An 11637-nucleotide genomic window follows, 5' to 3' on the forward strand; every position below is an offset into this window, starting at 1 on the left:
TGAAATAGTAAAACCAATATACGAGCAAAAAACTCTGGCATTGCGTAGCTGAGTTTTTATGACTGGATAATCATTGAAATGTCTAATGAAAAACACGTTTTGTGTGAACATGTCATTTATCATCATGATCAAACAAATGACTTAATAAACCACGTTCAATCAAAATGACGTAATATACCAAAATATACAAAATTAATTGGCTGGGACAACTTAAAATCCAAACAATCGTTTACTAATGACTAGGTTTGCATATGAGCAAATAAACATGTAAATTACACAAATTGATCCCAGCCAATATACATATAAAAAACACTAATAATATCAAAAAGGTGGCGCACCAATTCAAAAAGAAGTTAGCTATTATGATGATATAGTAAACCTCCTTAAATTGTTAATGAGAGAGAGAGAGAGAGAGAGAGAGAGAGAGAGAATCATTTTATTACCCAGTCTGTATTGATTTGATGTGTTATATTTTGCTTTACGCAGTTTGCATAGGATCCTTCGGCGTCAGTGTCAGGAGGGAGGTGTGTACAGAGAGTTTTCATAGTTTGGAGTACAATTGTTCCGACATAAAAATTTGTATTATTAGGTGTAATTTAAAATCCACTTAGCATAAATCAACGACAGAAATCCAGTACAATCATCGTGTAAAATTAGATATCGTATTTAAGTCCACTTTAATGTTAAACCGTACTGTTCTATTAGTTACATGCATCAGGTGTGCGTTTGAAAAATTTATGTCGCATCACATATTAACATTATACAGTTGTTTGACCACAGTTATTCAATCAGTGTTTGCATTATATTTGCAGTTCTGTGTATCTTTAAATCAACTTCCATCAGAACAACATAACTGATGATACTGATCTTCAATTGTTTCATCTAAATAATAGAATAACGACAGACTGTTGGACGCTTCATTCGGAATGTCACTATTCTAACTTTTCTTAGTCTTGAATTAATTTTTTTTTTAAATTAGGGATTTGGTTTGATGGTTTGAAAAATATATGAAGTTATTAATTATTTACTGTCGCCTGTGTTTCACAAAAACCAAACACCTTGTAGACAGAGAAGGGGATATGTTCATTAAGCTTTTCGAGGACAGACAATTGCGGTCATATTGGAAATCATTTGTTTCTCTAATTAAAGAATAAAAGAAAAGGAACTGCATAAGACGGAAACACTTATGTCCATATTCATTGATTGAACAGGAGAGAGAGAGAGAGAGAGAGAGAGAGAGAGAGAGAGAGAGATGGCAGAGCAAGGAAGAATATGATTTAATACAATTGCGTCAATATGACTATCAACTCAATTTATTGGTTTGTTTCCCACCGAGACAACCTAAATTACCAGTACTCACTACCCTGAAAAGGGCGTCATTTTTCTGAATGCCTTTCATCGATCTACACATTCTTCTCTCGTTCTTCATTAGATCCGTGTTGTTCTTTTGTCTATGGTATACAGCAGTCATTCCGCTATTTTGACAAGTTTAATATTTTTAAAATTATTTTCAAAGAGACGGGAAGGTGGCAGTATGTTTAATAACATTGGAAACAATGATCCAATAACATGCTTGATTATCAATATAAGATTGAAATAATACTTTTTCGATTTATTCACTGTGGTCTGTGTTTTATAATGCTATAGATGTATATTACATTTCAGGTACAGATTAGCTTAAATAAAAATGCAGGACATCCAGTGAAGGTAAATACATGTAATGAACTATGTACAGCATGACTCATCATTTCAAGCCACGGCCCAGAGTTTGCATAGCTCTCTCCCCAAGGCTGCTTGTTCACATATCGTAAAGTCGAATATTCACACTCGATATATGATGCATATTTAACCTGTTTGAATTCTACAAGATGTGCGCTGTGACTGCATCAGTAATAAAAAGCAGGTTTTATGCAAACTGCGATTGGATAATCAAAAGTCGTTTCATAGGTCATGCAATCTCACTCTATAGTTTACTTGTATTGGTCAAAATTGTAATGAACTACGAGATATTCTCTTATCATACAACCATGGCCAGATGGGGGATCTAGAGAATCATACATATTGACCATGGTTTGCAACGATGAGTGATCTTTAAAAGCGTCAGTGACCATGCAGTCATCAAAGTGAATGTGATATTGTAAGTGTCTAATGTTTTGCCTGCACTTTCATAAAAGCAATGAGTAAAATGTTACAATGCATGTATTCCTGGCTCTGATTAACTGTTGCACAAATCTAAACAAAATATATAGTTTCAAATCGCAAATATCACCTGGAAGAGACTGTTTTTGAATCACTAGTTGAACATCTTATAAAGAACATATCCATTTACATAATTATGATAATTCATCTAATATGTACATATATATCGTATTTGTTTATGGCTTTATTGAATAGACTAAAATAATAAGACCAGATGAGGATGCAAAATTTTGGTGTCAAGCTGGATTAGATAAAGATGGATTTGAAAAACAGTTTATCAATGAAACAATACGTATTGTTACCTTGATACTTACATGTATAAATCGCATCATTTATTTTACTTTAAATTGAAAAATTAATATTTTTATATTCAGTCTCTTTGTATACTAATAAATGCCATACTGTGCATGTCTATTCCTTGGTATGATTTAATTTTGCAGGGTTTGGTGTATTTACAACAAAGTTTTTCGAAAAGGGAAAATTTCTTTTAGAATATGTCGGTAATCGACTGAGTGAGAAAGACGCAGAGAGCAGAGAAAGGAAACACAGGAAGAAAAAACACAGTTACATGTTCTATTTCAAATGAAATGGGAGACGGGCCTGAGTTTATTTTGGTTTTAATTTTATTAACAAACTTTCATATTTCACAGTAAAGATAATACTGTACCCTATATACTGTTATCCCATTATGTTTAGTTTGAGTAATGGAGAGAACTCAACTATTTCAAAGATAGTCGATCTGTTCGGTCCAAACTAATACACATGTAATTAATCTATTCAAATTTATTCTTGACTTGTACATATTTTACTACTCATTATTAGAGGTATAGAGATATACGTCTGACTCTTTATTGCTTTGACTAAGATTCTTTGTTCTCTCTCTCTTTCTCTCTCACATACTGTAAACAATCATGGATCTATATACATGTACTACATTCTTGAAATTCTTCATTGAAAAATTATTTTGAAATGTTATGAATCTGCTTTGATTAAATTTAAATAGCACAAATACAGTGCAGTATATCATGTATTTGACATCTACTTGAAATTGTTTTAGGTCACAAAATAATTTGATCTATTCACAAAATGTGTAAAAAAAATTCTGATGTTCAATCTGCTGGTCCATTGGAAAATCAAACAATTAACAAGCATTATTTAATGATGTTAAAGCAGAAATATTCGTTAGGGATTACATTTCGTTTATTTTGTTGATGACATTTATCAATGAAATTTAATTCCTAACAAAATTTTTACATCAGTATATGTTCAGTATGATTATTTTTGAAACAACAAAATTAGATCCCTACAAAACCATTTTATATCACAAATCAACAAAAGTTTAGTCCCATGAAAATTTCTGCCTCTACAGTAATGTCCTAAATATTTATCATCCCTTACACTTCTTAAGTTTGATTAAATTTGTAACTAGTTTGTTCATGTAGAACATGAATCATTATACACAATATAGTCTGGGATAATCCAAAACAGAATTTTGTTACTATATTCTGACTCATTTAGGAACAATTGATTTTTCTACCAATTTACATTACATAATTCAGTCTGGTTGATTTCAGATTGCTGAAAAAGGCAATAAACATGATGAAGAGGGAATTTTTATTGAATATAACAAAATGTTTATTGACAAGGGTCTTAGGCAAAAAGTGTTTTTTCACACCCATGTACCAAACATTTTCCTGCTTAGATCCAACAAATTTACCTCAACCCAAGTCAATATTCAAATAGTTATCGTATCTGTCCATCAATTCAGATGTTGATAGACAATCTTTGAAATGTTTTATTTCCTTCCATATATACATGTGTATGCAGAGAACTATTTAAAAAGTTTTGCATATGCTAGGGTCATATATTAAAAGATTGTTTCCATTTTGTAGTGTTGATGCTACATATGTGACAGAAAGAATGTGCCGTTATGTCAATGAGGACAAGAGGGCAAATACAGCCATGAAACTGAAAGTCTTTAATAATTATCCAAGGCGGTGTTTGTTTGCCCTGAGAGATATTAATGAAGGAGAAGAAATTCGATACGATTATGGTGATGAGAATGCTCATTGGCGACAACACTTACATGACGTAATGATTTTAAAATGATGAATAATTTGTGCATTCAATTTGACATTTAAAATTATACTTTAATCAGTGAGTAGCATACGTTTGTATTGAGTGTTCTTATAGTTGAATAATTGAGGATTTAGAATTATTATATGATGTACCTTGTCCGTTATTGGTAACTTTTACCTCCAACAATACACAGATTATGATTTGAAATTCTGATGATGGAACAGTTGAAGATCATTTTAAAAGTTCAAGATCAATTCAGAGGGCATACTGCTACTTCTTAACACAGCATGTTTGGAATTTTACATTGATATATTTTTCGACATGTTTTTAGAAAACCAAGTTGGAGATGGACAGAACTGAAGTAGTAGGTGAGACAGTTGTGAATTATGACTGATATTATATTAACGTGTGAAAGTTTTGAATTTGTAATTATGAGTAAAGTTAAATGTAAATGTAATTCCCCATTCCCGGTTGTTATAAAAGGGGAAGAAATGGGCCAGTCCCATAGTATATCCCACGTATGATTTTAAGAGATGAGTAAACAGTCTATAATATAAATCTAACCAAGGAGAAATGGTTTTATTATAAACAATGCGACAATTAACTCCGGACACGACAAAGTCCGGACAGTTTGCTATCCTTTATGATAAAGATTTTGAGCAAAATCAAATTGCATATGATGGTAAGATTTTTAAGCAGTATGTGATAGCCTAAGGTTGGGCTCACACATTCTTGTACAATGATAGAGATCAGCCTCCAAAACAAATACAAATGATATTGAAGACTGAAGAGCATTTGTTTTGCATAATAGAGGTATAGATTGTATAGAACAATATTCTTACAATGTTTACAACCAGTAGGACGTGGGGAACAAGCGAAGTGGTGGACACGTGTTGGATTAGTTTGAGTTACTAATGCGACCTATTGCGGGTTGTTCTTGTTGGTTTTCAAGGTCATATCTAAAAGACCCGTGACGTTTACTTCTACTACCAGACGGCTGGGAAAGAAAAAGACACTCTCTATGTTTATCGTCTCTTGTTTGATTGCATCGAGATTCGAACGCGGACCGCCCGGTTACAAAGCGAGTGACCAAACACTAGCAAGTAGAGGCTAGTGCGACCGGTGTAGACGGATATTGATTAAATTATAACTCTTAGAAGATTATAATAATACCATATTTATATAGCACCCTTTTCATACACTATGTACGCTCAAAGGTGCTCAAAGAAGATGTTGAAAATCACTTATTCATTAATGAAGGTTACAATAAGTTCAATCTTTTTATACAATAACATCTGAAATGCACGTTTTAGTGTAGTTTGTGAGAATGGTGCATGTATGGCGTTCAACAATTAGACAGAGCAATGTATGAAAGAGTCTGGTCATTGTAGGTGGGCAGAATGACTGAGATGAGTTCATATCACAAAAAGGTTTTTAAAAAATCGCACATTCAGTATATTTGTGTTAAAATCGACCCCTGTCTATTTTAAAATGTTTTGCTTTTCAGTGTGAAATTGAATCGTGATATGGATATTAGCAAATTCTGTGCTTAAAATGTATAATGTATGAATTGCATATAAAAGCTTATTGATGTTCTTGATATGCTTTTACATGTAATACCATACAATGTTCCTCTCGTTGTCATAATATAGTTCGCCAAGAAGACGTAAAACATTTTCGTTTATGTCATTGACATAAAGGAAAATGTTTTATGGACAAGTGCAAGAACACTTGATAGAGGTGGAGCGTTTTCTGTCCTGTGAAAGGTCTCAAACATCACGAAAATGTATCTGATTAATATAAATAAAAGTGATATTTGTGTGCGAGGGTAAGAAGCTGTTATATAATTTTTGAATGATTTACTCCAGAGCAAAAACTTATTACGTATCTGTTACTAACATCATACACAGCCCCACTTTCGAGGTATTTTGCGATCATGTCTGCTGCACTTCATACTGTCAAGACCGGCCGCGGTAGCCAGGGGTAGAGCGTTCGCTTCGTAACCGGGAGGTTGTGAGTACTAACACAGGTCTAAATTTGTGGCACTTCACCTAAAACTGTTTCAATATGAGTGAAATAATCAATCAATCAACGTTCTGTAACTGCTGATGTCAGCCATCTTTAAATTTTGTTTACGTTCCCCGTTAAGGAATTTAGGGAATGACCCCTACAACTAAATATTATATATCTTGAAACCTAAGTAAAGTTATCTAAAAATTGTTGAACAATAGGACTTTGCCAAGTTAAATGAAAGATTGTTTTCTCCTCTTCTTCACAAAAGGTACATAGATTTGTATCGGCTTTACCTATTCTATACACGAATCTATTATTTGCTATCTTTCGTCACCAGGAATGGACGGTAGTAAATCTCTTTCCATTGTACATCAGATATTTCAAAATATTTCGACCACTTTTCCTCACCCTTAGGATTTACTACTGATTTAGTTAAGATCTCATACACAGGTTTTGATCATTTTCTAGCAAGAGCAAAAAGTTTCATATTACAAGGAATCACTGGTCTTTGTATAAATCCATTGCTACTAAAGTTAAAATTTCTTAAACCAGATATAACTTTGTTTTACACCATTGTATGTTACATACTTTGTTCTGATATTAAATTTATTTTGAAGTCGGATTATCTAGTGACAAACAATTGCTATTTTCATCCAATAGGTCCAGTATATGTGTTATGCCTTTTTGATAACAAGACTTATAGAAGACAGTTTTTTTTTTCAATTTTGAAATGTTTATCATACTATAAGGGTTGGATGATATATCCATGCCGATTTTTAATTTCAGCATTATCTTGGATTCTCTAAAAGCATTGAAAGTATCTTTCCAAATTTGATTTTGTGCATACTCTTTAGAAGTTGCTGAGTAGGCTTATCCTGTATTTAAAAGTTTATCAGTGTCCATAATGTTTTCAAGTAAAATTTTCCACTTCGAGTCATTGTCATTAATAATTCTCCTCATCCAAGTTGATTTCAAAGCTTTTATGTAAAACCCTTTACCAATCATTTTCAACCCACCCCGTGAATATTTCTGAGTAACTACCTTTCTCTTTATTTTATCTACATTTGATTTCCAGAGAAAATTAAGTATTAAATTGCTTTACTTTTGTATTCTTTACAGGGTTTACGAGATTCGTTCGTTATATAATTTCCCTTTTACTTGCAGTTTTGAAAATCATTTTTTTCTGATTGTGTTGCGTTTAACGTCAATTTGGCAATATTTCAACCATTTTAAGACGGTTACCTAAATAAAATTTGAACGGTTTTGAAAGTTTTTTGTTTTTTTAAGTTTCCCTGACGACTAGCAGGGCTTTTTTTTTTTTTTTTGAAGACAAATTTGTACTTTAAAATTTTCCATATGAGGGAATAATTAAAGTTAAATTTTACTACGACATCGATTCACAATATGTATAATCCCCTACAATTCAAATGTCTAAGAAACAATTTTAGCGTTCAATGTTACCACTGTAAGAAATGGCAATGTGGCTTGATGATGTACACGTTTCATTAAAAACTACATTCTCGTATGGTGACACACTTATCAACTACTTTGTCTAGGTGATGACAAGAATTCATCCTTAAGGAACAAATGAAGATAACCAACAAGTGATCAATCTAAAAAATCCTATAAGATATAGGGCTCACGGCGGGTGTGACCAGTCAACAATGGGATGTTTACTCCTCCTAGGTACCTGATCCCACCTCTGGTATATCCAGGGGTCCGTGTTTGCCCAATACACTATTCTGTAAAGCTTATAGGAGTTATGGGATTGATCACTATTCGTTATCTTCTCATTTCATAAATAATGCAAAATTCAGAGATTGACGAACACGGACCCCTGGACACACCAGAGGTGGGGTAAGGTGCCTTGGAGGAGTTACCATCGCCTGTCGACCGGTCACACCCGCCGTGAGCTTATATCGTGATCAGGTAAACGTAATCATAATTAGTAAGTAAGTTGTAAAGAACGGCCTAACACGTCAGATGACATTTTACCAAGTGATTGATGGCTTGTATTTTCAAATTAGATCGTTATAACGTCCGTAGAATTTGTGAAATGTTGACTTTAAAATAGGCTGTTGAATCTCTGTAACATTAACTTATTTTCCAGTGGTCTGCCTCGATTCAAGTTAAGTAACAGTAAATCATAGCCAGAGGCGTATAGCTATCCCAGGATGCTGTATGTCTATAATCTATCAAAAATCTGTAGAAATACAAATTATGATCACATCTTATTGTAATGTAAAGCACAGAGTTTGCTCGAAAAACAAACTTTTCCTGTCTTTGTAGAACAGTAAACAAACGGACAACAAGACAGACTACAGACATCTTATAGTTAAGCTATAAATCATACAGAAAATGAATTTCAATTATCAAACAAATTCCGTATATATCTGAACAGGAAAACCCATAAATACTTACAAATTGGACACACTTTCCACCGGGATATGAAAACCATCAAGTAAAAAGCAAAATAAAATATTAAATTTAAAACCTGACCACTTGGTCATAACCTTACCCACGGAACGTGAAATCCACAGGAATAGAACAACGTGAATTACTGGCATGTCTTATTTCTTAACTCTTCCGATCAACCGTGTACTTAGCAAATACTTGATATTCTTACTTATGATTTTAATAGTGTCATTTGGTGAGCGATACGATCGATATTTAGCATCGCGCACCCTATGATTGATATCGGATTATTGATAGTCAATGACAAGGTCCAAACCCGAAAGAATTCGAACAGCAAAAACGTAAATAAATATAAACCATTTGTGAAGTACGAAAATCAAAATATCACAGTTAATGAGTTATAAAGTTCTGATATGTTAAAGGCACTGGTTCACGATTTTTGATAAAAATATTTTTCATTTAATGTTGATTTTGTAATATAAAGCATCTTAATTTTGCATAGTCACAAATTTTAACTTTTAGATGACACATTTTACCCCACAAATGCTTCAAAGGCGAACGATATAATAATTCTTTTGAAAATTTTGTAAACAATAACATACCACAGTATTTGTTTACAAAACAAATAATAAACTCTCTAAAATGAGCTGTGATAATATATACATGTAACCATCAAGTGTTCTGAATTTTCATGTATAAAGAAAGTGGAATTATTAGTAAAATAACAAATCACAAAGTAATGAGGACGTGTACTGAAATGTTTAAAATTGTGAATATCAAATCATCTTGTTGATCATTTATTGCATACGTTGAGGATCATACATACAGTATAAGAGGAAAAATAAAGATAGATCTGAATCAACATTAACAGAAAGTCCAGGGGAAAGTCCTACACAACTAACTAAAAACCCAGTCAGCACCATTACCTCAATGTCCAAACGATCAGTCAATGTCTACGGTGATTCAGAAACGGAACTGCTTGGAATTTATCAGAGTATGGCAGTTTGAGTAGAATGTAAGTCATAAATAATATAATAAAATTTATATTGCGCCTTATATGAAACAGGTGCTTTACAAAGGTAAGAAGACGAATATATAACACAATGAAACACAATTAAATGACATATGTAAAATTATCAAAATAAAACTCTATAACACTATAATTAGATCAATAGCTAGGGGTTTTTTTTATGTCGAGCACCATGCAAAGTATTAGAAATCAACGAAATAAAACATTAAGATTTAGATATTAAAAATGGTTATTGACAAACACTTGTACTGTGTACGAAGCTTAAAATTCAATGAAAGCAGTTTTTAAAAATGTGGGGTTTTAACAGGGTTTTTTTTAAGTTAATGTTTTTGGAAGCTTTAACATGTGGAGAAGGTTATTCCACAAACTGCCTACACCCAACTAAACGTACGTTCTCCAAAGACTTTGTACTAATTTTCTGTGAGGGACACAACTATAACCCACACTGTTATAGTGGCTGACATCCTTAACAAATTCATATTAGGGATGGATTTTATGGCACAGAATAAATGCGACATTCTCATTACCAAAATGAACTGAGAATAAATGGAACAGAAGTTCCTTATTTGTAACATGAAAATATGGATATCTCTGCAATAGTGCATGCAAAATAATACTCGAAGAGGAGTTAGATATTCCTCCCAATAGTGAGTTTATAGCTCAGGGGAAAGTAGAAAATCTAGTATTTCATGGATTGGGGGCGATTATTGAGCCCACCGAAAAATCCATAGATAAACATGAATTATTAATCCCAAAAACCTTAGTGAATGTAAATGGAGATAAAGGCCCCATACGCTATTTGAATCTGAACAATTTTAGCCACTATTGAAAGGGTGCAATATATATATAAGACAAACAAGGCGACAAGTAACCAATGCACAATCACCAAGGTTTCTGAAACCACATTACCAGCACATTTAGAACAGATTATGCAAAAGCTCCCTGAAAACATAAGTGTGGACAAAAAACAAAAACTAGAAAACTTATTAAAAGAATTTCAATGTACTTTTTCACAGGGTTCCTCTGATATAGGTTTGAATGGTTTAGTAGAACACAAAATTGATAGGGTTCAAGCCCATCCAATTAAACAGCATCCAAGACGTATACCTTTAGCAAAAATGAAAAAGGCACAAAATGAAATCAATGGTATGCTATAAAAAGGAGTAATAGAAACTTCTGATAGTCCATAGAGTTCCCCTGTTGCTCTGGTGAAAAAGAAAGATGGGTCAATCAGATTCTGTATTGATTACCGAAAACTTAATGATATTACACTAAAAGACAGTTACCCAATACCTCGTATTGATACCACATTAGATGCTCTATCTGGGTCAAAATGGTTCTCCACCATAGACTTGAAAAGTGGATACTGGCAAGTGAAAATGGCACCTGAGGATATACCAAAAACTGCATTTTCTATCCCTGGTGGCGGGCACTGGCAATTCCTAAGTATGCCTTTTGGTCCCTGCAATGCAGGGGCCACATTCGAGAGACTTATGGAAAAAGTTCTCTCAAACCTTTCATGGAAATATGTTTAGTTTATTTGGATGATATAATAATCCTCTCAAAAACATTTGATGAACATATAAATAACCTTAGGGAAGTTTTTCTAAGATTACAGAAAGCAATTTTGAAAATGAATACTAAGAAATGCACCTTTTTACAAATGGAGGTCGCATTCTTAGGCCACATTGTCAATGAAAAGGGAATTGCCACTGACCCCTCCAAAACTTAGGCTGTGGAAACATTGCCAATCCCTAAAACTATAAAAGAAGTAAGAAGTTTTCTGGGGTTGTGTGCTTCTATTATAGAATATTTGTACACAAGTTTGCAGACATAGCCAGACCTCTACACAAATTTACAGAAGTAAATAAAAAGTTGATGTAGGGAGAAGACTATCAAAC

This window comes from Ostrea edulis, chromosome 1, assembly GCF_947568905.1.
Source record: "Ostrea edulis chromosome 1, xbOstEdul1.1, whole genome shotgun sequence".
Lineage (NCBI taxonomy): Eukaryota > Metazoa > Mollusca > Bivalvia > Ostreida > Ostreidae > Ostrea > Ostrea edulis.